Source organism: Camelus bactrianus, chromosome 26 (assembly GCF_048773025.1).
Source record: "Camelus bactrianus isolate YW-2024 breed Bactrian camel chromosome 26, ASM4877302v1, whole genome shotgun sequence".
Taxonomy (NCBI): Eukaryota; Metazoa; Chordata; class Mammalia; order Artiodactyla; family Camelidae; genus Camelus; species Camelus bactrianus.
This window is the reverse complement of record NC_133564.1, coordinates 36,201,532-36,226,160: the sequence shown is the minus strand read 5'-3', so window position 1 is coordinate 36,226,160 and position 24,629 is coordinate 36,201,532. Positions and strand designations below refer to the sequence as shown.

General features: G+C 45.6%; 1 protein-coding gene across 4 annotated transcripts in view; it reads right to left on the bottom strand.

Moving 5' to 3' along the window:
- LOC141575165 (uncharacterized) overlaps positions 1–24,629 on the bottom strand; it is a 188,570-nt gene that overhangs the window by 90,890 nt on the left and 73,051 nt on the right. For 2 of the 4 annotated variants that reach the window (XM_074353797.1, XM_074353799.1), the window contains exons 19-23: positions 24,043–24,185; positions 18,147–18,925; positions 13,956–14,068; positions 13,495–13,709; positions 11,942–12,111 (exon numbers count right to left, since the gene is read on the bottom strand). The gene's annotated coding sequence lies outside the window, so the exon portion shown is untranslated. Of the gene's footprint in view, positions 1–10,944; positions 11,064–11,941; positions 12,112–13,494; positions 13,710–13,955; positions 14,069–18,146; positions 18,926–24,042; positions 24,186–24,629 lie in introns of all 4 variants that reach the window. The other 2 variants (XM_074353798.1, XM_074353800.1) reach the window with 2 other exon arrangements.

The following is a 24,629-nucleotide window of genomic DNA, read 5'->3' as shown; positions in this document are numbered from 1 at the left end:
TGAGGTGTGAGTCCGGGGAGACAAGCAGGGAATGTGAAACCCTACCTTTCCCTCCAGTGTTGGTCACCATTGGGAAGCACCTGGGATGCTCAGCTCCATGTCAGGACAGCCCTGTGCATGAAGCGGCAGGTCCTCTCAAGGGAAGGCTCGCTGTGGCCCAGAGTTACCTGGGACAGGGTGAGTCTCTAATTCTGGGACACAGTATCATGACACACATTTTCCCACAGCCCTGAAGTTCATGGAGAACGTGGCTTCATCAGTAACAAAGAAGACATTTATCGCCTGCCTACTCTTTTGTGTCATCTCTCAGTTGGCTGCTGGAGACAACATGCATATAAGTATTGGATCCCCATAGGCCCCAACATATATGAAGTAACAAAAAATTCTGTGGCTTAACGTTGGTTCAGGGTGACTGTATAACAGTTCTGACTCTGCTGATGCTTAATTATGGGTATAGGAACTATGGAACCTCCTCAAATATCTTTCATCATAAAGCCAGCTTTTCTTGTTTTCCTGTTTCTTAGTAATTGACAAAGACTATAAAATGATGGCTTCACACCAAACAGCAGCTAAAGATTATGAGCCCTCTTGACATACCCACTGTGGTAAACCCTTTACATAATTTCTAATTCTCACAATTCTACAAAGAAGATACCAACGTCCCAATCTCTCAGACGAGGGAAAAACTCAGAACGAACTGACTCAGGCTCACATGGCTCAGTGGCAGCGCGTGCACGCAAACTCAAGTCAAAAAACTACACCCCTTCCTATATGTACCAAATCTCCTACCACCAATTAACACACAGCAATGGGGTCAATACTCAGGGAACCCAGCACACTTTTCAGATTTAAGGTGCTCCAGAGGCCGCTACTAGCTGTTTTATAAATTCTCTGCTCACTGGTTTCTAACACTGGAAGAAAAGTCCGATTTTGCCATTGTTTACACAGCAAGTCTGAGATGTTCACAGCGAGATGACAGAATAAAAGTAATATATAAGCAGAACAATTTTTCCAGGTAGTGAGACATAATGGACATTGTGCTATTCTGAAGCATCAAGCAAAGAAATCAAAACAAAATAACGTTGTTTAAGCCTTCTTTAATAAACAGGAAAATTAAGACGGTAAGAAGGTGCAACAAGCGCCACCTATGGCTAAAAAGACCTTCCAGGTTGCCAGGAAGCATGCAACACAAAATTGCCTGTAGGATCAGAAACGAGAATCAGATAAATAAAAGCTTCTGTAGCACATACTGCACTTTGCTTCGGGGGAAGCGAGGGTAACACAGTATTTAATCTGATATTGCTAATACTCCTGAATATAAACAAAAGACACAGGCTCATGGAAACTCATCTTAGAAGAGGAAAGAATCCAGTCCAGCCACTTCATTTTACAGGAGGGGAGACTGAGACATGGGATCTGTCCTCCTTGCAATCGGCAGCAAATCTCTCCTAGGCCTCATGTCTTGCACTGTAGCAAAAACGAACAGATTTGTACTAGGCCTATATTCATAAAAGCCGCGTCTGTTTTTTCCTAAAGTAGGTTATCTAAGTATCTTGCAACATACTTCTCAAAATCCAGGAAATCATACGTTTGTTGAAATACAAAAACATTTATTTACATAATAAAACAGCATGAGCTTTATTGTCTCTATTAAAAAAGTTACATGTCATATCAATGTTTTGATATTTTAAACCTGTTAAGAGTGCAGGAAAAAAGATCAAAATTTTCTTTAATCACAAAAGAGAGAAGCTTATTCCCTGAAAATGATCAATGTGGATGTCAGAATCCAACGAATTTAAGTGTCTGAGTGGATGGTTACACGGCAACATGACATCTGAGTTCTAACAATACACATTCTGTGTAAATAATCTTCAAGGTCGTCTGCTTAAGGCAATTTAACTAGTCCCTGTCTCACTAGAATGATACAGATTTCATTAAAACTTCATAGTGCACTAAAAAATAAATGAATCCTTGTTACTTTAAGCCATATTCATATATATCATATATATACATATTAAATATGCATCAGTAATAAGCCACCCTCTTTAGTATTCAGAGTTGATCCTTCTAAAATATCTGTCATTGTGACAGCACATTTTTACTAAGCACCTCTTGAGTTCTTTCTATACAAGGCTACTAACTCTCACAGTCAGACAAGTTAAACGATATTACTCAAATTTAACAAATGAGGAAATGTACTTAAGCCATGAAAACAACTTATATATATATCATCAGGAAAGAAAAGAATAAAGAGTTTCTTAAAATATTCACTGACAATCTTTTCTTCCATATTAAGACTACATAAAACCAATTCATTCTTTGTAAGTATTTCTGTCAATAAGGGCCACTAGAGAAAAACAAGTAACATCATCAGCAGTGGTTGGACTTTCAAAGCCCCCTTCTCATTTGCACTAGAATTATTTTTAATGTTTTGTTTTTAGTGCTTACAGAGCACTAAAATACATAAAAATTAACTTTTTATGCCACTACCTGAGAATTAAACATCTGTGAAAATGTACAATTTTAATTTATGCCACTCTGTCTCACATTCTCACTGGTGTCTCCACTTTGAAGGCCTCATCAGGCTGAGATCACTAAAATCGGCCATTTATGGAGTCACAGGAGTTCGGGTAACCACTCAACGGGAGGCTGATTAGAGAAGCAATTAAGAATGAATCCTGTGCAGCCTGGGTTCCAGCACCGAGCTAGCCACCGACAGCTGCGTGTGATTTGGGACAATCTTCTCCATCTCTCAATCCCTCAGCTGCAAAAAAGGAGACACTGATACCTACCGTCAAACACCTGCTATGAAGTAAAACATGAGGAAAGTATTTTAGCCTTAGGGAGGTGTCCACTCAGAGAGAGTTTGGTCATTATGATGATGAGGATGTCTGTTAATAAATTGAGCTAGACCAAAAAGGAGAAATCACCTTAAAGGAGAAACATTTTAAGCCAATGAACATTTCCTTTTGGATGGATTGCAGAATATACTATTCATTTTTTTAATAAACCAAGTTTTGCCCATTAATAATAGATTTACAGGTTCATGGACAAGTCTCCAGAAAAAGAATTAGAGGCCTCTAACCTCTGAATACTAAGAAAGTAAATTTTAAAAAAAATCAGGGGGGAGATTATACCTCATTTGGGAGAGTATGTGCTTAGCATGCATGAGGCCCTCAGTTCAGTCCACACTAACTCAATTTAAAAACTTTTTTTTTTAAGAAATGGAGAATTAAAGCAAAAAGATGGAGGGATACGGAAATTTTTTAGAGACTCATCTCAGATTTAGGGTGGGGAAAAAACCATCCATTTCTCAGAGGAAATCTTGAGAACTATGTAAACTGAATCTGAGATGTCCAGTCTTCTAACATTATTCATGAATTCATATTACCAAGTCTTAAAACTACCTGATAACCCACAGTTGTGATACTGATCATAACAGCTGCCAACACGGATCTAGCTCTGGCTAGGAATGCTCTGTTCTGACATCTCTGCCCCTGAGGCCTCACCAGGCTGAGAGCACTAAATTCAGTCATTCATGAGCATCTCCTGTACGTCCTCCCTTTGTGCTCCTCACTCTCCCCTCACCAGCCCCTCTGAGTGAAACACTGTTATCATCATCCCCAACCGCAGATAAGGCCACTGATGCACAGAGACTTAACCCTTTCCAGGTCATATTGGCATTAAAGGACGTCTGTATTTCTGCTGTTTTGCTTTTGACAAAGGAATCTGAGATATCAATTCAAGGGAGACTGTTAAATAATAAACTCTGTCAGGTCTTCATCTCAAAGAGCAGATACTATAAATTCCTGATGTAGGATGAGGCTGCCGCCACAAAATGACTCAGCTTGAAATTAATATCCAAGATGAAGCAGCGGATACACGTAAATATTCACGATTGTCAACTCCAATCACGGGTCTGGGCCCTTCACTGCCTGAACTGGGGTGAATACTCCACCCGTGTCAGGGAGGGAAGCGCGGATTTTCCAGGTCTCCCCAAGGCTTCACGGGCTATTTCCCCCCACAGACTGTCCTCAACAATTAAAAAGCTCTCAAGATTTTTACATCATGCAAAACTGAAATACATTTCTGCAGATGGAGCACTTTCTCAGGCTTAAATTTATTTTGCCTACACTCAGCAGGGGAGGTAAAAGAAACAAGACTCTGCAAAGTCTCTGATTCTCACCACTCACACTAGTAGAAAGGCCACTGCACAAGATGAATCTTCAGAGTGCAGGGTGAGAAGAAAATAAAGCCGCCCCCAACCACAGGCACTCCCAGAGACAGAGCTCAGCAGTCTTCTGCACACTCACGGTTGTGCAGCCCTCATCACCATCTATTTCCAGAAAACTTCATCACCCCAAAAGAATCCCCCTGTCACTAGCAGTCACTCCCTAACCCCCCTCCACCTAGCCCTTTGCAAACTTCACCTGCTCTCCGCCTCTGCATGTGCCTATTCTGGGCATTTAAGATCACTGAAGTCAACAATATGTGGCCGTGTGTGTCTGCTTCCTTTCACTTAACATGATCTTGTCAAGGCTCGTCCATGTTGAAGTGGTATCAGCATCTCTTTTTTTGTTTTGAAAACGTTAAAGTTTATTAGAGGGTTGTAAGTAGTATCAAAAAGAGTAGAGTGGAGCATAAGTGTGTTTCAAAGAGAAAAGGGCAGGTTGAGCAGTCAGAGTGGACTTCCCAGAAGAGGTGGCCTTTTTCATTTTCCTCTTTTTTTTTTTATTCACTCTTACGTCTGAATAATGTTTCACTAAATGGAGATTCTACATTCTGTTCATCCATTCAGCAGCTATGTATGGACGAGGTCCAGAAGGATGAGTGTATGACGCGACTTGCAGGGATGGCATTTAAGCAAAGGGCAAGATGTGCTTTCAAAAAAAGCCAACAAACAGAGGCGCAAGGAAATTCAGTGCTTTTCTGAGCAAAGTGCATGCTTGCTTCGGCAGGACAACCGTGCAGGGCTGGGGCGGATATTGGCAGGAATCACGGCGTGGGAGTCAACTGAGAAGACTCCCCACTGCACGCAGCTCAGCCAAATCTCCTCCCTCATCCTGTATTGTTAGAGCCATGTTTCTAGGTTTCTCTTATTTCAAGTAATAGCACTTTAACTACATATGTGATCATCTGCATCAGACCACTTTGCCTCCAAGGCACAGAAAATTATTCACTAACCGGAGCAGCTCCAGCACATAACCGTGATGGATTAGGGAGTCCTGCAGCATCCCAGCCTGCATGCACAAACCCCACATGTGCCCTGGTGATGTCCGGAAAATTAAACGCATTGGAAATATCTCACTGCTGGTACACGACATCTGCCCTCAAATTGCCCCAAACTCATGCTGGCAAAGCACTACTCAGCCCTCTCACTACAAAAGAAAAAAAAATGCTAAGAAGGCAAATTTAGGCTCTTCCATTGAAAACCAGCAACCATCACTGCCAGTATCTGATGTGGAATGCTCCTGACTTCTAAAACCACTGCGCCGTTACTTTTCAAATGTGGAAGTCATATATGTATACCACGTAGATGATATTACAGTAGGATTTTTCTTTTCAATATTTCCAGTTGCAACATTAGCACAAGAAAGTTTATGTTTCAGCTTTAATAAAATCAATTATCTTCCACTTTCTTAATTTTGAACCTATTATTATTTTATAAATGGATCTATGCTGAATAATATAAACAAACTGTTTGAATTCTGCAAACAAGACCTTTATGACCTCACTATTTCAGAGCAAACTTTAATGATGTTTTGAGAGGTGGGGCCTGGGGTGCTCACTAAGAGCTCTTTAAATACTGACAAGGATGTACTATTAAGTAATGCAAAGGCTCTAACTCCACATTAGCTCAGAAACCAAAGAATCTACACCAAAGCCTTACTTTATCATTTTTAAATTTTGCTATTCTTTGGAATATTAAATTTCTTTAAAGATATGATTTTTTTTTTGAGAAAGACAACAGCTGTATTAAATTTCCTCTCACCAAGAAAGCAATCTTTATCAAGAATAAATACCCCATGGAAATCGAAATGACGGGAGGTTTCTAGCTAAGTGAACATGCAGATCTGAACAGAAATATAAATCCTATCAGATCTCACTCGAACCAGCTCAACAAAGTCCTGGGCTACCCTGGAACTTAGCTCTTCTGTTCCAAAAGTTGGCTGAGCTAAGATCACCACACAAGGCAGGGAAGGAGAGAAGAGGAAAGTCCACCTGGCAGCCTCCATCTCTTTTCTTCCAGCCAAAAGTCGCCTCTCGGGCGACCCTGATAACAAGCCCTCCCCATAAGGAAATCCGGCATCCACACTGCCCCTGCCGTCCCCAAGCAGATATGATGCCCCTCTCCCAGCCTGTGAATGGTCTTCTACTGGCCCCCCAGTTGGTGGCACCCTCCCCTTCTTCCCCGCTACACACACACACACCCAGAGCAACGGCAGCCTTCCCAAATCACAAATTTGACTACATCACCCCACTTCAATCCCTTCAGAGGCTCCCTGGTGGAATTCTAGCTCCGCCCCCGACACTGCTCACCCAGCCTCACCCCAGTTCCCAGGTCCCCAGTGACCTCAGGGACCCCCTGTCCTGCTCCTACTTCCCACTTGCCTCCAGGCTCATTTTGATTGTTTCCAAGGAAGACTTCCCTCCCTCCAACCTCCGCAACTTGTTCCTCTATTCCTAGAACATTCTAGGCTAAGTCAACTTCTGACACTGCTAAGCTCACAAGAAGCAAATACATTTTGCTTACTAATGTGGGTCCACCCACTCTCTCCTAGACACACAGAAGTGCGCGTGTTATGAATAAATGAATGACGGGGTGGATCTCAAAGGGACAGACAGACCTGCTCTCGCCCGTCCCGACCCTTCTGTCTGTAGAATATCAGAAGCAAAACAAGAAGTACCTTTCCTGAGGGTCACTTCCTGCTGACACCCTTCACTGCCTCCAGTGTCTGTTCAAATAAACCCAACGTCTTCCAAAGCACTTCACCCCTGGCTCTCTCCAGGGTCCTCCAAAGCAGGGGAACACTCCACCCTGGACCACACAGGGCACTCTCCCAAGGTCCCCACCCCACAAGCCTCCAGGCCTCTGCCCGGGCTGCACCTGCCACCTGAGCCACACTCTAGACTCCTTCTCCTGGCTGACACTTACTCTGTCCTCACGATTGAATGTAGAGCCCATTTCTTCCAGGAAGTCCTCTCTGATAATGTCCTTTAGGTCTTGGCAGGGCTCCATCTATAGCAACAGTACATGGTGACCAACTGGGTGTTTGCCCACTCCTTTGAAACCACGAACTCTTGGGGGCCACGTGGGAAGGAGTGAGAGATTACAAGAAGGGTGGGGGAAGCAAAAAGCAAAAATCACAGCCCAAGTCCCAAATTCAAGGATTCTTTCTCAGAAAAAAGTATAAACTATTTCACACCTGTGCAATTTGGCTACTATTTTTGTGGCTTGTGGACAGCAAGAGCTTGGTGTTCTAGTCCAAAACCCGGGTTACATGCAAAGAAATGTATATATTCATATCCAAAGGAAACCAGAGCTGTTCAACAACAGTTTGCAGTTAGAATAGAAAGGAACTTTGATAAAGGCAATCTCTCTCTCCCTCTTCTTTCTTTTCTGGCATCATATAATTTTAGAAGTATTTGCTTGACTAAGAGATGGCTACAGCCCGTGATTCTGCACTGGAGTGTTTGGGGCTGAGGAAGCCCAAATTACATTCACTGCGTAAATGCAATCACACCAAAACACTGATAGGTGCCGTGGTGGTGGAGCTGACGTTCCAAAGCAGGCAACCTTACTCTGTAAGAGAACTCTAAATAGAAAGTAAGAATTGCAATGTTCTGTACTCAATTTCATTCGATATATGGGTCATTAACTGATAGAATATCTTCACTAATGTAACCCAAAAATAAATTGTCAACGTCGATTTTCTTCATCTGACCGCTTTATGCTAACATTGGTTATCAAACCCTCACTCCATATGGAAAGCTCAGGCCTATGCTGCAGCAGTTACATCCCGTGGAATAAAGCCGATCAAGGGAGAACTGGAGAGTTTCCCTTCTGAAGCTGCTGAGTCTGGATTTGCACCTGTACGTCATTTGCAACCACGTCATCGGCAAGGAGTAAGACCTTACCTCTGTGGGGCGAAAAGCACTGCGGTGCTTCTGAACCATCAAAGAACACTGAGCTTTGTGAAACTGTCCTGAGACACTTAAATCGTATTTTTTGTGAAAGGCTCCAAAACTGACCCAATTCACCAATCCAGGTCAACAGAGAGGTACCGGAATTAGTAGAGAGAACATGCCCTTGAAGTCTGACAAGGCCCTGCTTGAATCCTGCTACAGCATTGACTAGCCGCTAAACGGACCAATTCCTTAACCCCTCTGAGAAGTCTTCCCAATCCGCAAAAGGGAGCTGCCATCGCCCACCTGGGAGGCATGGATGAGAATGCAACACGCAAGTAGGGCTGCCGACTGGTACCTGACACGGGGACTGATTAGCTTCCCTCCGCTGCCCTTCTCCCCCTTTAAACTTGCACTGTTCCCCCTGGTAAGGATCAAACCCCGGGAAAGGACTGCCCGAATCTTCTGTGTATCCCTGAATACATGCATTACCCTTAGGAGGCCAGAAAAACAACTGCCTCCTCCCCAGTCACTATCAATGTTCTTAAGAGTCTGGGTATTTTTAACTCAAATTTTCAGGGAGACTATTCCAGAACTTTGCACGCACCATTCTCCAGGTTGGCTCCCCTCCCAGTGCCCATCTATTCTCACCTCAGATCCTCTGATTGCCTTCTGTTCATTGGAAAGCAAGTCCAGTAGGGTGGCGACTCCCAAGGACGCCCTCCCTCCCTCACAGGTGAGTGTGACTAATTTCTCCCCACTCCAACTCCAGCTTCTTAGAAGTCTAACCTCCAGGACCCTGCAGAATCTGCATCTTCCCAAGACACACACGTGGCCACGACCCTCCTTTCAGATTTCTTCCAGGCTGGCCCTGCCCAACCCCCGGCCCCTTAAGGATAAATGGCATTAGTCTGAAAATCCCAAACGCCGCAGACTGACACACGAATGATGCATGGTCTGGGCTTTCCTCCAACACAGGCACAGCCCTGCCCCCCTCAGCCTCAGTCTGCAGCTCTCAAGATGATCTAATTCACATGCGCGTCTGTGAACACCAGCTAAAAATGACGACTCCCAACGTGTATCTCTAGTCTGGCTCCTTCACCTGAGCCCCAGGGCCATAGACCCGATTGCCTCTTTGAAGTCCTAACTTGCATGACAAATGGCATCTTAAATATGCCTCATGTCTGCCATTTACTCTGGAATTCGATTCCTGGCAGGTACCTCCCAGACACCCCATTTTAGTAACAGCCCCAGCACCCACCTATGTGATTGAGGTCACATTCAATTTCCACTGTTCCCTCCCCCAAGCCCTGCCCTGGAATCAGTCCTGTTATATCCGTCACTAAGCCCATCTCAAGTCTGGTTCTGCAGGGACCACGGCCGGAACCCCACAAGCTCACAGCATGGTGCACTGAGTCACAGTCCTCCAAAGGGTGCTCCCTGGAGGGGGAGGCATCTCCTGCCACTGGTCACCTCAGAAGGCACTGTATTCTCACAAAGGAGGCCCAGGAGAAGGGACTCAAGGTTCTCCCGTGGTCTGAGATTTGAAGGGCCTGAGGTTTGGGGGAGCTCCTAATTAGCAGACACAGTTGTCAGTAAGCAGACGAGGATGGAGGAACCCAGGCCAGGCTGTTCTCACTCCGACTCCTGGCCTCTCGGGAGCCACGGGAAAGGCCTGTGTCCAGGGCATAGCCCGGCCATCACAGATCCCAGCCTGCATTTGCCAACCCGGACAGACTAGAATCCTTCTACTTGCAACATTTACTTCTGATCTGTTCCCCACCCACAATGTGATGGACTCCTTCAGATATTCTCTCCTGTCTGAAGCGAGACAAATTCAGTGAAAAATGAAGTGTCCACATTTGGACCAGTGCATGAAAGGAGAAACAAGGCCTCATGGTCAGCATGATGGTGGTGGCCAAACAATTTCACCGGGTGAGATGAACCATGGTGGGGGTGAGAATCCAAGGTCCTAGGTCGGCCAAAGCATCTTCCTTCACAATTGACTGGGGTGTTGGAAACTCACTACCGCAAACTAACGACAAGGCCGACAGAGGTGGACGTCAGCTGCAACAGACACGGAGTCAGCTATTTACTGCCAACATGGGTTAAAAGTAAAGGCCGGTACAGGGAGGCCTGCACGGCTGCTGAGGCAAACCACAGACACGGCTCTGAATGCCCACTGGCTGGAGCAGGGTGGAAGCTACGGTCCCCTTTAGCAGTCCCTATGTCCACCAAATCCAGGTGAGCCAGCTACTTAGGAGAAGGACATGTGTCCTGATACTCAGATAAACCAGCCTCGTAAAGGGAACAAAAGAGTGGCATGGATTTTAGACCAACTTCTGCCTCTTTGTGAAGGCAAAGTAAAGTAAATGGCACGGGAAGTAAAATGCAAAAAAAAGAAAAAAATTAAATAACAAAACGGTGACTGCTTCCTCCAACAGCTGCTCACCCCCGAGCCTGCCACTTCCTCACCAGTGACCGCCGGCCAGGCAGCGCCGTCACGCGCGTCACACAGCGACAGCCAGGAACCGAGTGCCAAGCACGTTTGTGTAAAAGAAGGAATGTAGCAAGATGCTGCAGAATTTGACTTTACAAGTTTAAATACTCCATGAAAAACATCCCTCAGCAGCCGCCTAAATGAATTCGCATCTCACTTCTTCAAAACAATCAAACAAATTTAATAAGGGCTCATTTGTCACCAAATATAAGGAGGACCAAACTGGTTCCTTAAAGCAAGGATTTTAAGAGGTAACAAACACCAGTGGGTGATGTGCTAAAAAAAATTAGAAAATAAAAAGATGACAAGGATAATACCTGGATTAAGGCAGCTGTTAAGTTTTTGCTTTTTAAAGCGATGGAGACAGCACGGAGGGCGATCTAGCAATTTCCAATGCAGGGTGTGCACAGCCCACATTTTCAGACGCAACAACATGCTCACAGGGCAGTACAAGAGAAAAAGGAATAAAGAAAAAGGAAAAGAGGAACAAGAGAAAATTAGAAACACACAAGAACAAAAATGACTTTGACAGCACGTACAAGAATTTACGTGAGTGTGTGAGGCCAGGGACGCGGGGATGGTGAGACCCACCCTCACCTCCTGCTCCAGGGAGAGCAGGGGCCTGAGGGGAGCGGCGCTGCCGGGGGACCCCATCGTGGTCAGCGCCCCTAACCAAAACTCCACATACATGGGTCTATACAGGTCTTAAGCTACAAATTGTGGTCACATTTCAGGCTGGACAATTTTACGCACTTCCACCAAGAGTAGCAGGAGAGAATTAGGCTCTGTTCCTGCACCAAAGCATTGTTTAAAAAATTAATGTCTGCGGAATAGTAAAAGCAACAATGGAGTAAAAGTTACTGGAGGAGAACGTGCTTGACCCTAGCTCACAGGCCGCGTTATCTCACTGACGTTAAAATGCTGGCTGAAACCTTACGGTACCAAAACAGACAGACGCACCAGGAGGGAGGTTTAATGCGCTGCTATATTTTGATGTCGGGAGCCATGCCTGGTACACGAGGTTCTGGGTAAACAATGGTGACTGTGTCAACCACTATGGGCTAAGCACATATACAGTTACTCCTCCAAATCCCAAGGGCAGACTTCAAAATGCAAAAACAAGCAGGAATTTTCTGGTGGGTCCGCAGACCCAGAGCCAAGCAGTTGCTGAGCAAAAATGTCACCAGTGCCTCCTGAGAGAAGAGGAGGCACTGGCCTGGGGGCTGGGGCAGGGCTCCAGGCTTCCACTGCTCACCCACCAGTCTGTCCATGGGGAGAACATGGTCCCTGCTTACATTGCACCGATGCACCTACCTTGACTGACGCCTGGGGGAACAGCAGGAGGTGACATGTGAGGTGAAAGGAGCCAGCCTCGGTGTAGCAAGGTGCTGGCAGCTGTGCGCTCAGCAGTGCCCAGGCTCCTAAACCTGACACCTCATCTCCAAGGAGCAGATGGGGAGCACGGGCATGTAGATCACAGGGCCCTGTGAGGACAAGAACAGATCATGGCCACGACATGCCTTGCCCCTTCCTTAAGCATGTCCCGGAGGAACAGGAAATTCATCCAGAGCCCGCTAGGCACCTCACGCAGGTGGGACTCGGGTCCTCTTGCCTATCACTCACAAGGCTGATCTGGATATTCTTTTTATCAATTCTCTGGCATCTTCTCCTCCAACTTACCAACAACCAGAAAGTAGAATCTGATCTTAGTTAAGTTCAAGAATCACAGAGCACCGCCTCCACAGCGGGCACGGCAGCACGTGCCAGGTCGTCCGACCATCACCTGTGGGACAACCATGAGCCCTCTCCAGACTCAAGGGCCGAGGCCTTAGGCCGGGGGTACACAGATTCCCTCACTCTCCCCAGCAAAGGGGGACCACCTCCCGGCAAAGACATCTCACCCCCTTCTGCCCGAGGGACAGCACAATAGATACACGGGGAAACAGAGCAGAAGTTGGGGGTTAGGCAGCCCAGAAGAGCTCGTCTGTAATTCCGAGGCAAAGTGGGGCCGTTGACTTAATCACAGGGAAAAAGTGAGGATGAACATTTCTCTGCTCTTTCCCATACGCCGTGATACGCCTTTCCCTGCCTAAGGAGTTCATTCGGATGTCCCTGGCGGTGTTTCTGATGTCCTAACATGGCATGCTGCCTGTCGGGCAGGAAGAGAGGGCCTGAGCCGAACAGGTGCTGAGCCTGTGAGGCAGGAGACACTGGCTCCAAGCCAGCTCAACCAGCACCTCGTTCTGCCTCTAGGGATTCAGCATTTCATCTATAAGCAAAGGGATGAGACTGTCCCAGGAAACGCTGCCCAACATAAATGAAATGAGAACCATGTAAAGAAAGTTTCCCAGTTGCCACATTTAAAACGGTAAACAAAGAAACAAACCAACAAACAAAAAACAAGTACTAGAAACTGATTTTAAGAACATATCTTACATAATCTACTGTATGTAAAATACTATCATTTTGACATGTAATCAATAGAGGAAATAACAAGATAGTATATATGCTTTTAGTAGACAATCCTCAGCATCTCATGTGCATTTTAACTACAGCACATCTCAGCTCAGACCAGCCTCCTCCCCAGTGCTCCTAGCATCAGTGTCTGTGGCTACTCTATTGAACAGCAACTCCAGGGGTCCCACCAGGGTCCTGGCTGAAAAGCAGGAGTAAGTGCTCTAACACTATCACTAAAAGGATCTCTCTGAAACAAAGGTGGATTCACTTTTAAATGTCTGTAAACCGGCGGGCTGCACCTCCCTACCTCCTTGGATACAAGACAGTCCTATTCCATGCTGATCCCTTTCTGGATGGAGAGAAGAAACCCGGCACACAGCCAGGGTGGACTGGCCACCAGGTAAACTTACCTGCTGTCTGTGTCCAGTCCCATGAAGTCCTCCTTCTCAAACGGCATGAAGAGGAGTGGGACCTTGTCCCCAGACTTGTCAGTGGCCCCATCCAGCCACTTGGACTTGAGCAAGATGAAGAGTGACTCAGTGAAGTCCTCGATCCTCTTCTCCACCACCCTGCAGTCCTCGTAGATTGAAGGCCACATCGGTGCGCAGCTGCTTGGCTTACCTCCCTATGCAGCACAAAGACAAACAGCTGAGACTCATTAAGCGTGGTGCCATACAGCTCCTCTGCACGTGGAGCTTCTCGAAGGCCTTGGCCGAGAGGCAGTCGGTAATGGTGACAAGGCCCACAACCATGCGGTGTGTCTGGAAGACGCTCCATCTATTCTTGGGCGCATAGTGTTGCCTGTAGTGCGTACAGAATGCGCCCTGGGAGCTGCACAGGCTGATCTGGCTCACCAAGGAGATTCGCTTACAGATGCAAAAGAAATTCTCCTCTGAGATGATCCCCACTGGTTTGACCACCACGGGAAGAGTCTCATAGTCCTCAGCACACTGCACGTAGTCAGGGATGCTCATGTTGCAGGCCCTGCCGAGAGGGGAGAGGAGATCGAGGTAAATGTGCTGTGTGCTGTGGGCGCCTCTGGGTTGCGGTGACCTGGTGTGTACCAGCCAGAAGGCAGGGGAAGCCCAAGCAAATCCAGGGGTACAGTTTGTCCTTCAGAGCCTGCACATGGCTACAGTAGCTCGGATCACTTTACCCAGCTTTTGGTCTAGGCTTCCTGCCCCTGCAGAGAAGGGTCATTTCTTGTTTTCTGTTTCAAAGCACCTAGCAAGGCCCTGATGCAAAGTCACTGCTCAAAAATGCGGAATAAAGAAATGAAAAAAGGAACTGCTTTCCGCAACCCCCTTCAGCAGAATATAAAGAAAAGGACAACAGTAGGGACAAAAGATCTGGATTTCAATTCCAATTTAATTGAACCCCTAAGCTGCAGAATAATGGATAAGAAAACTTGCCTTGGGGAGGAAGGTACAGTTCAGTGGTAGAGCACATGCTTATCATGTACGAGGTCCCAGTACCTTATTTTAATAAATGAAACAAATAAATAAACCTAATTACCCTCCTCAAAAAATACTTTTTAATTCAAAATTCAAAAAACACCTTGCAATTGACACAACATTGTAAACTTGACTATAATTCAATTAAAAAAAAAATCCTTGCCTTACAAGAATATATCTGGATTACGGAAGTTTGCAAATGTAAAATGCCTAGGGTACCACCTGCATAAAAATGGGTGAGTACAAATTTACTATCCCTCCTTTATGAGCTATATTTCCTTCGGGGGTGTAATAACCTCTCAGAGCTAATTTTCTCAGATTTAAAAAAAAGTAAATATTACCTGATTCTCAGTACTGCTGAAGAATCAGATAACCCTATGAAAGCATCTGACCCACAGAGGTTACTCAATAAATGTTTGTTGAATGAATGAATAAACAAGCAAAATGAATGCTGCTCCCTGCCACACCATCATATTGGTACTGCTTGGAAATCCCAAGCCCACGTTCCACCCGTCTCTACACTAACCATGTGGGTGACCTGGGCAGGCGTGTGTGCTTCTCTAAGCCCCAGTTTAATCGTGAATAGAAATGATGGCAATAACACAAACCTCAAATTGTTAGTGAGTCAGTAATGAATCGTACCCCAACTTTGCAAGATGGAACCATTAAGGAAAACTGGGAAAAGGGTCCATAGGCCCTCTCCATATTATCCCTTACAACTACATGGGAATCTACATTATATCTCAAAATAAAATTTCTACTTTTTTAAAGAAGCTATTGAGGTTAAATGTGCTCACTGTCTCAAAAAAGGAACACACAGAAAAAATAGGACAATGCCCAGCACATGAGATACACTCAGTTAACATTTCCACTGAACCCACAGGTCCCTCCAAATTCAGAGCAAGAGGATGGGTCCTCGTGGCTAGAGGCCACTGCACCTGAAGCTAACAAAGCTAATGGTGCTCACTTCCAAGTGTCCCTGTCACCACCCTTGTTCTAATTTTCTATTTGTAATTTTTTTCTTTTTATTACATAGAAACTCCCAATTGCATAGCCTTCACCTGACTACACATCAAGATGGCAGCCCTTCAAAACCTGACCACAGAGATCATGATGGCAGCCCTTCTTGTTGAAACAATAAAATGAAAAGCGATTTCCACAAGTCCTCTGTGTAAATCTACTACGGAACTTCATCCTGGACTGAGGAAGAGGACTGGGGAGGAGGGGGCAATCTGGGGCATAGAGAACTGTGGCCACCTGTCCCACGATGGACTTTAGACTCAACCATCACCCTCCAGGAAATTTAAAATACACAGCGACATAGTGCTATGGGCAAGATTTTTTTTTTTTTTAAATCCCTGAATCCCTTGCAGGTCTTGTTTCTACTGAGACACAAATAGATTATGTGTATATTGTTTCACAAAAGCCTTAAAATATTATCACCCCAACTTGACACATCAAGAAACTGAGGTAGAGAGGTTTGTCACATTGTGCAAGATTAAAGAGAGGCCACGACAGACACCATATTTAAATCCAAGCCCCTGCTCCAGTGCTCACACTAGAAAGTGTGACATACTGCCCCTTTTCTGCCCTCTCCCTGCAATAAATCTCTGCAGAGTATTTTCTGTGCCACCTGGAATCACAATCACATCAATTTTCCACAAAGAGCTATCTGACTCCTTGCAGGAAGTAACAAAATCTAAAGTGTTGGGATGGGAGGAGAGATTTGCATTTTCTGTTTCTCAAAGGAAACATGGCTTTAAAAGAAACTGAAAAGCACATATCTAGTCTAAGCCCTCATTTTGCAGAGAAAGAAACGGAGGGTCAGAAGAGATGAGGAAAGGGCCTTATTAACAAATATTGCTTCAGCACAACACCAAGCCAGCCCTGGGCACTACTGTGGGAGGATCTGGGAGGCCCAGGAGAATGAGTGTTAGAAAACGGAAAGAGAAGAAGCATACAAGGCCCTGTCTCTACACCACCATACCATGAAATTCCACCAAATTACCCAGAATGGGGGCAGCCAATAATAAGGTGGGGTAAACAGGTTACAGAAACCTGGAAGTCTCAACCATAATGGAAATTCCTACATTTACTATGTTTTTTTTCCCCAGTTCAAGCATCAACTCAGTGGGCACTCTGTACCAGGGACTACACGAGGCCTGGAATTCTCCGAAATACAAATCTCTATTACCACGGGTGCAAACCACATAAAGCCCACCAGAAGAAATGCGCTCACAGATAACATGGAATTACTGAAACTGAAAGCAGCCAAAGAGCATATATTACTAGGAAAAATGGTGCTGCTACAAATGGACTCATGGACATAGAAAGCAAACTGTGCTTAGCAGGCAGGAAAGGGGAGATTAACAGAAACACGTTAATAAATATAAAATAAATGACAAGGGCCTACTATATAGCACAGGGAACTATATTCAATTTCTTGTAATGAGTTGTACTAAAAACAATATAATACATATTTATATACATATGCATATGTTTATAACTGAATCTCTGCTGTACACCTGAAACTAACATTGTAAATTGACTACACTTCAATAAAAAATAAATTAAAAAAATAATTAAAAATAAAAGCAACGCCATTAAGAAAAAAAAAAGAACACTGTAATCCCCTTAGCTGTAGCTGCTGAATATTTTTAGTTGCAAGCACCAAGTCCACTGGATCACTCCAGAACTGGCTGTCACTCTTTCTGACCATTAGAGAGTCACTTGGCTTCACTGAGGTTACTTTTCTCTTCTGTGAAAGGCTACAGTAGCAACTAACGATGTATAGAATCTCATCATTCACAAGCCCAACAATTAGTGAGGACTTCCCATGGGCCAGGCTCTAGAGAGATGAAAAGATACAGTCCGAGATATATTCATGGGTAGAAGAAATTTATGCCATAAAGACATTAATTCTTCCTGTTTTTATACACAGATTCATTGCAATTCTGATTAGAATTCCTACCAGATATTTCATGGAATGTAACAAGTTATTTTATGGTCAGGAATAGGCATGAAACTTCTTTAGAAACACCACTGAGGAGGGGTGGGTGTGTCACTCATTTTCACTGGTCTTTCTGATGTGATGAAAACGTTCTGGAATAATAATTGTTGCACCACTGTGAATATGCTAAAAGTTGCTGAATTGTACCATTTAAATGGATGGACTTCATGGTGTGTGAACAATATCACAATAAAGCTGTTATATGAAAAAATATTTCTTGACAATTATTTTTCCCTCTATACTACTAGTCTGCCCCACGATTTAAGAAAAACAAAAAACCAAAACAAACCAAACTGTGCCAGGATCTCTTTAGGACTGCAATGTCCCTGGGTCTCCAACGCCTCTGGTGGTGCTGTTCCTGTTAACGCAACCTAGCTGGGCTGGGCTAGTTAGGGACTGTAACTATCTTTTTAAAATCAACGGTTACACGTTTCACACTGGGAGTGGGAAGGGAGGAGCATGTCACAGCCTCATGCCTTCAGCTCATTTTTAACTGAACCAAGCCCTGCTTTCAACACTGTAATCCCTGGCACTATAAAAACACGTGACATCAACAAGCACCGCCATCATAACACCTGAAAGTGTTCAAGGTACTTACCTGGGGCAGAAACACTGAGGGAGGAGACAGAAGCTCGCTCAGCACTGAGGATCCACTTTCCCGACTCCACCAGAAGCTGGGCTTTACAGCCGGAGGCTCTCAGCCCAGGGAGCAGCGCCCACGCCGCTGAGCTTGTCCTCAGGGAGCAAGAAAGGAAGAGCAGGGCAGCCCCGGGGTCGCGGGGCACGGAAAGCTGGGGGGGTGGTTGGTGGAAACGCGGGCTGCAGCCCCGCTCGGAGGCCAACCCCAGCCCCAGCCGCCCGCCCCCATTCGGGTCCGCAGACCCCGCCCGCCAGGGACACAGCCCGCCCAGGGGCGGGGACGGGCCGGCGGCCGAGGAGAGGCAGCCCGGGAGGAGAGGACTCGCGGGCGGGAGAGGGGAAGGGGACGCCAGCAACGGACTGAGGGGGGCCCGGCTGGGTGAGAGGCTGCAGGTGCACACCTGGCCATGGACAGGTGTGGCCGGGGCGCCGGTGTAGGTGGCGCGGGCAGAGGGGTCTGGCCAGAGCAATTCAGCTGAACACAGGCTGAATGGCGCCCTGGGGGGCTGTGACATGCCGACCGCCCTCCCGCAGCCGCCTGACCCCTTTCCCGGGAGCCCCCCACCTTGCACTTCCACAGCCAGAGGCCCCGGCCCGGGCAGGAGCTAAAGGCCTACCGGTCGACAGAGCTGAGAAGCCTTTGGGGCCGATCCCCGGCTCGGAGCTGGAGCTTCCAACCCGCGGTCCAGCAGGCACCGACTGCCCATGCGCAGGAGGGCCAGCGATCCACTCTGGGTTCTGCGAGAGAAGGTGGGGCAGCGAGGGAGGAAGAAGATGGGAGGGGATTAGAGGAGGGGAAAAGTGGAGGGAGACAGATGGACCGGAAGAGCAGAGAAAAGGGATGGATCTGGAGAGGGGAGGGTCGCAGCGGAGATGGAGAGAAAAAGCTTTACCTCTGGGGGCACCCCGAAGGAGGCGGCAGTCCTGCCTCTGTACCATTCTGTTACCCTTCAAGGCCCGCAGCTCATGTTTTACCTCTCTGATCCAGCCCTCCATCCGATGCTTCTGCAGAACCCCTATGGGTATCTCACCCGTTGCCCCCATGCGGAGCTGGGTTTTGTGTTGCTCTGGGAACCAAGCACCCGCAGGTGTTGTCGCTCACAACTACCTTGGGAAGAGTACCTATTCCCCTTTTACATGCTGGGAAACAGGCAGGCATGATCTCTGCCTTAGTTCCACTCTCCCAGGTGTTGGGCTGGCGGGGAGCGGGGTGGTACAAGATCAGAGCCCCAGACAGAACAGACTGCCTGAGTGTTGGTGCACAGTCCCCATCCCTCCTGGGTAAACCACACCCCACCCTAGTGGAACCATCTAGGGCTCACAGTAGTTCCCTGGGTGTGGGAGAGCTATCCTCATGTAAAGGAAAAGCCCAGCTGGGCTAACAAGCTAAGTCACAAATCTAAGTGTGATAAGTGTCGGTTTACTGATCTAAATTCTGCTGGGCTAACTCGTAATTCTGAAGTTTAGTGTCAGTTTACTGGGCTAACAAGCTAACTCGTAAATCCAACCTCAACAGGTGGCAGTAACATGAACTATTACAAGTTGATAAGCTCCAGTGTACTGATTCCTTGCTTTTTGTTGTTTGAGCCTTATTGGCTAATACCCCTTACTTGTAATTAACCCTTTAAAACCTCATGTGCATGTCTTGGAGTTGCTCAGATCTTCGGAGCAGAAGCCCCTCTGAGCCCGCCGGCATAATAAATCTGAGTACTCCAACCCTCCCAGTGGTGCTTGTTTCTTGGCTGGCCTGTTGTTTCCATAACACTCAGTTCCAGTGCCCTGCTTGCTAGGTAGATAGGAGTGTTACCGAGTCCAAATTCATTCTCCTCAGTGCAGGACAGGCCAATAAGTTGGGAGACCAGGTGTTGGGGCAAGGAATAGCAAGTCTCTGTAGACCTAGATGGCAAACTAATGTCCTGGAAAACCATCTCCCCAAGTCAGAATTCAGGCTCCTTTCCTACGTGCTTGATTGTTGCAATCTTCCTGGTGTAGGAATTCCTTGTTGTTAGAATCCTTTTTTCTTGCAGCTATCTGCCTGGGTCAAATCTCTGTAAACCTCCAACAAAACAAACGTTATTTTCTGTTCTGTAATTTGTTATCTTTTTATGAATGAAAAAGTGTTAAATATCCTTAAAGGTCAGAGCCTTCAGAATAGGCTCTCCTGTATATTTCAGGCTCTAAGCAACATTGTTTTACAAGCAAGATGAAGCCTAGGAGACAGAGCATAGGGTTAAAGTCAAATGAAAAGATCTAATATGCAGTCAGATTTGTTCTGTTCTATTACCGAGGCAGAAGCCACTTGAGGATTTAAATCCCTTTAAGTTAAAAATAACTAAAACTTTAAAGGAATTTCCATACATATTTGGGAATGTGCATACCATATCTGGAAAAGCATCCAAAGGATAGTAAACAGTGGCATCTCCAGGGAGGGCTGGAAGAACAGAGGGTGAGTGTAAACTTCTTTCACTTGTGTAGTTTTGTGCTCTGTTTGAATTTTTTTTAACCATTTGCATGTATTTCTTTTTCAGTTAAAAAAATGTGTAATGGAGCAAAGGAGTAATTAGCTCAGCAAATACAGCAGCCATGGAATCACTGAGTCATCACTTTTGACTTAAGCCAGGAAGCATTTATTGACCCTCTCCAATGTGCCCAGTGCTGTTTTAAGACTTCTTTTATTATTATTATTTATTATTATTATTACTATTATTATTATTATTGTTATTTTATGAAATAATAACAAGGTATCCCCCACCCCTGCCCATGGCTGGTGGGAAACCAACTGAATTTTTATTGAGTTGTTTTCCAAGGAGTAGAGATGAGTTATAAACTGAACAAATCTTCAGGGCAAAACAGGCGGAGTGGTTTTACAGCACTCCAGACAGCTATGAAGGGTTTTCAATAAAGGTGCCCAGAGGCTGAGAGAGAAAGCCTCTAGGGCCCTACAAAAAGCTGCCCAAACTGCCTTCTCCATGGCACTACTGAAGTAGGAAAGAACAAATCTGACTCCATATTTGATCTGTTCCTTTGACTTTAAGAAAACCACGTTAATACGCTCCGGTCTTTTCATGGGTTATGATGTCACAAAGGAGACGGACAGGTCAACAAGGGACCACTCTGCCGTGATCACTGAGCCGGGGAACGGGATGGGCGGCAAGATGTATGACGCAGCCATAACAGTGCCCGTGCTTCTAGGCAGGTAACCAAAGTCGCCTCGACAAGTTGTCAAATACTTGTGCCCACGTCCTAATCACCTGACGTGTATTAAAGAGAAATGGAAACCTATAAAATTCCAATACCCTTGGTGGGTACACCGTCCAAAGAGCAAAGTCACAGTTTGACAACTGGCCATCCCGGTTCCCTGGGATTCATTCTTGGAGAATCTTAGAAACCACTCCTCTGTCCTTAAGAAGTGCTGCATATTTGTCCTATCTTTGGCTCAGGGATGGAGCATGTTCAAGTGAACTTTAATGTCTGCACAGATTTGACTGTCTTTCTCCAGTTTTACGTGTCCATTCTAAAGAGGCCTGAGCTAAGTCCATCCTCCGTAAAATCTATTCCCTCCAGTGACAGCTCATTGAGCTTGAAATTAAAAGCCAACTGAACAAGACTGTCTGTCCTCAGCTAAAAAGTTCACCCACCCTTCACTGCTTTCTTAATCTCCTCTCCTGGCTAATTGCAACAGACTAACACCTCCCTCTACCAAGCTCCCCAACTATGTCAGTTTTTCTCCCCAAAGAGAAAGTAAGGTCCATAAATGAGGAGTCAACTCCATAGTCACCTCTGAATTCCTAGCATATAGTAATGTTAATAAATAGAACTATGATTATGGCTTCTTTCCTTTAAAACTTTTCCAGTTATTTGAATGAGGCCTTGGAAGAGAGGTGTTTGCCATCCAGTATCTAGATCCACAAGACTCTGGAGGCCTTTTCCGGAATGGCTGCTCACTGATTCATTCAAACCACAGCTTCTCATTCCAGGAGTAGCTGGGCTTCTCTGCCAGGAGTTTGTGGTCACTCTCATGCCAGAAGAGCTTTACACTATATCCTTACTTTGGATTTGTAATTTTTCCCCTCTTCCAACAAAATTGACTTTCCTTACTGTCTTGCCTTGAGGAATTTTTTTTCCTAGTTCACCCTTAAGTAAACCATGCTTCTCGGAATGGGCATGACCTTACATATGATCAGTCATCCAACTCCCAGTGTGAGAGGCTTCGGGCTCATCTCCTGCCCTACTGTCAAGGCAACTGAAATTCAGTACAGGAGCCAACAGGCACCCCAGGGCTTCTAAGGCTCATGTATCACCCAGAATCCCTGCTTTCTGGTTTGTCTTGGCTTCTGAGGATTTCCCCTCAGTTTCTTGACAATTAGCTGTGCAGCTTGAAAGATGAGGAAGGAAGGTTTTATTTCTTAATCCGCATTTTAAGAAACTTGTGTAATGAAGGTTTTCACGAGTTTCTACAACCCTCCATTGCCGAGACAGTAAACACACTAGATATTTTCTATGTTTAGCTATCATGTGTATTTTTTCTTTTGTTTTCTTAACTGCAAACAGCATCTTTTATTTAAAAAAAATTAAGGCCCCAAATAGGATAGAGAAAGGGCATACAAAATTAAAGGGCAAAGACAGAAAAATGTTAAGTACTCTACAAGTTTAATATAATACTTACTCTATGGATCAGATCAGCAGTTCTCAGTAACAGCTATTTGAAATATGACCATAATGTAAAAGGTCTCTCTTGTCAGGAGATGGCTAATAGAAAATAGAATTAATTCAACAAACTAAAATTCTAAGTCTGGCGAGGTACAGAAGGCTACCAGCAAAATGTGTCGTCTTCTGGAAAGGAGGGAGGCTCACCAGCTCTTTACTGTGGAGCCTGAGCCCATGGGAGGTCGGTGAATTGAGCTCTGTAAGTACCCAATTAGCAAAGTGGGTGATGAATAAAGAGACGTGAGCTTTGATGACAGAGATGATACTACTATTCACTTGTCCTGTAAAGAAAACTTCACGTTCAGCGATCAATACCTCGGCATTATCAGGGATTGAGATTATATGAAAATGCACAGCCCCGGCCCAGACCTCCTCTGTGAGCTCGTGACACTGCACTTAGATGTCTCAAGAGCAACTCCAACTCCACCTGAAAAGAGCTGACTTCACGGTGCTCCTCCCATAGCCGTCCTGCCCAGGGCCCCTGGTCGGGGGGCAAGGTCTCTCTGCCTCTCCGAGCTCAGGCCCATCACTCACAGATGTGACTGGACCCCTCCTTCAGGGCCCAGATTTCCTCAGTCACCGAGTCCCACCAGCCACACCTGTCCTACCAGATACTCACTGGCACTCACTCAGCACTGACTCTGTGCTGGGTACCATGCTGCACACTGTGCACACGTTATCTCACTGGATCTCCACAGCAGTCCTGGGAGGTCGGTACATCACAGCATTTATTGATTAGATAAATTGTTTCTCTTCCTTGAGTGCATCATCCAAAGTGACACGGCTACTGAGCCACAAAACTGGGACTGAAAACCACTTGAAAATTCTACACTCCTACACCTGGCAGCCACCCTAATTTGACTCATCACATCACCTCCAGCTGAGCCTTCTAAATGTTTCTAAGCATTCTACAAGACAAAAGTGATCTACGAGAGCACCCCACTCCCCTACTTAAAATCTGTCAATGACTGTCCACTGCCCTTAGGAGAAAGCCCCACCGGGCCTGAGCACAGCCCAATGGCCCGGCATCTGCGTTCCCTGCACGGCATCGCAGCCTCACCCACCACGCAGCTCTACACTGGCTGTGTCCAGGACAGGGATGCTGACTCCGTACAACCAGGGGCTCGTCTCAATCGAACAATGATCACCTTCTTCAGTGTCCACCTTCTTCACTGCTGACTCTCAGAAAAATGTTTTCTCAGGATGAATCAATATCTTTTTCCTTACAACTTCCCGTCATTGATAATGAGCTCCACCCAAAGAGAGAAGACTTAATTCTCAGTCTCCTTATCTGTAAAGTGAGAATAACAAGAAAATATGTGAGGTTTTAAGAGAAATAATATTCATGTGAGGCTGAGGGACAATTCCCAACATACAGTAAGTACTCAATATGTGCTTACTTATTATTAATAAGAATATAATGCATTCCAGCAACCTTAACTCAATGTTTTATGGCTATGTCCAACAGACTACAGACACACTGTTGGACGAACCGCTTTGAGCGGATCAGCACAAGCACACTGGGAAAGGTAAGCGCTGACTCCGGTTACAGCTGCAGCCACCCAGCACTACGGGGCGGGGGCAGTTTCTCAGACTATTACATGTTGCTTGAGCATTTAATTGTCACTAATGAATAAAGACAGGTGTTCTTTAGTCAAAGCTCCTGAAACATAAATCTTCAAAGATTGATGCAAATTAGATTTCAAGTACAACACTCTCTCTAGAAATTATTTGA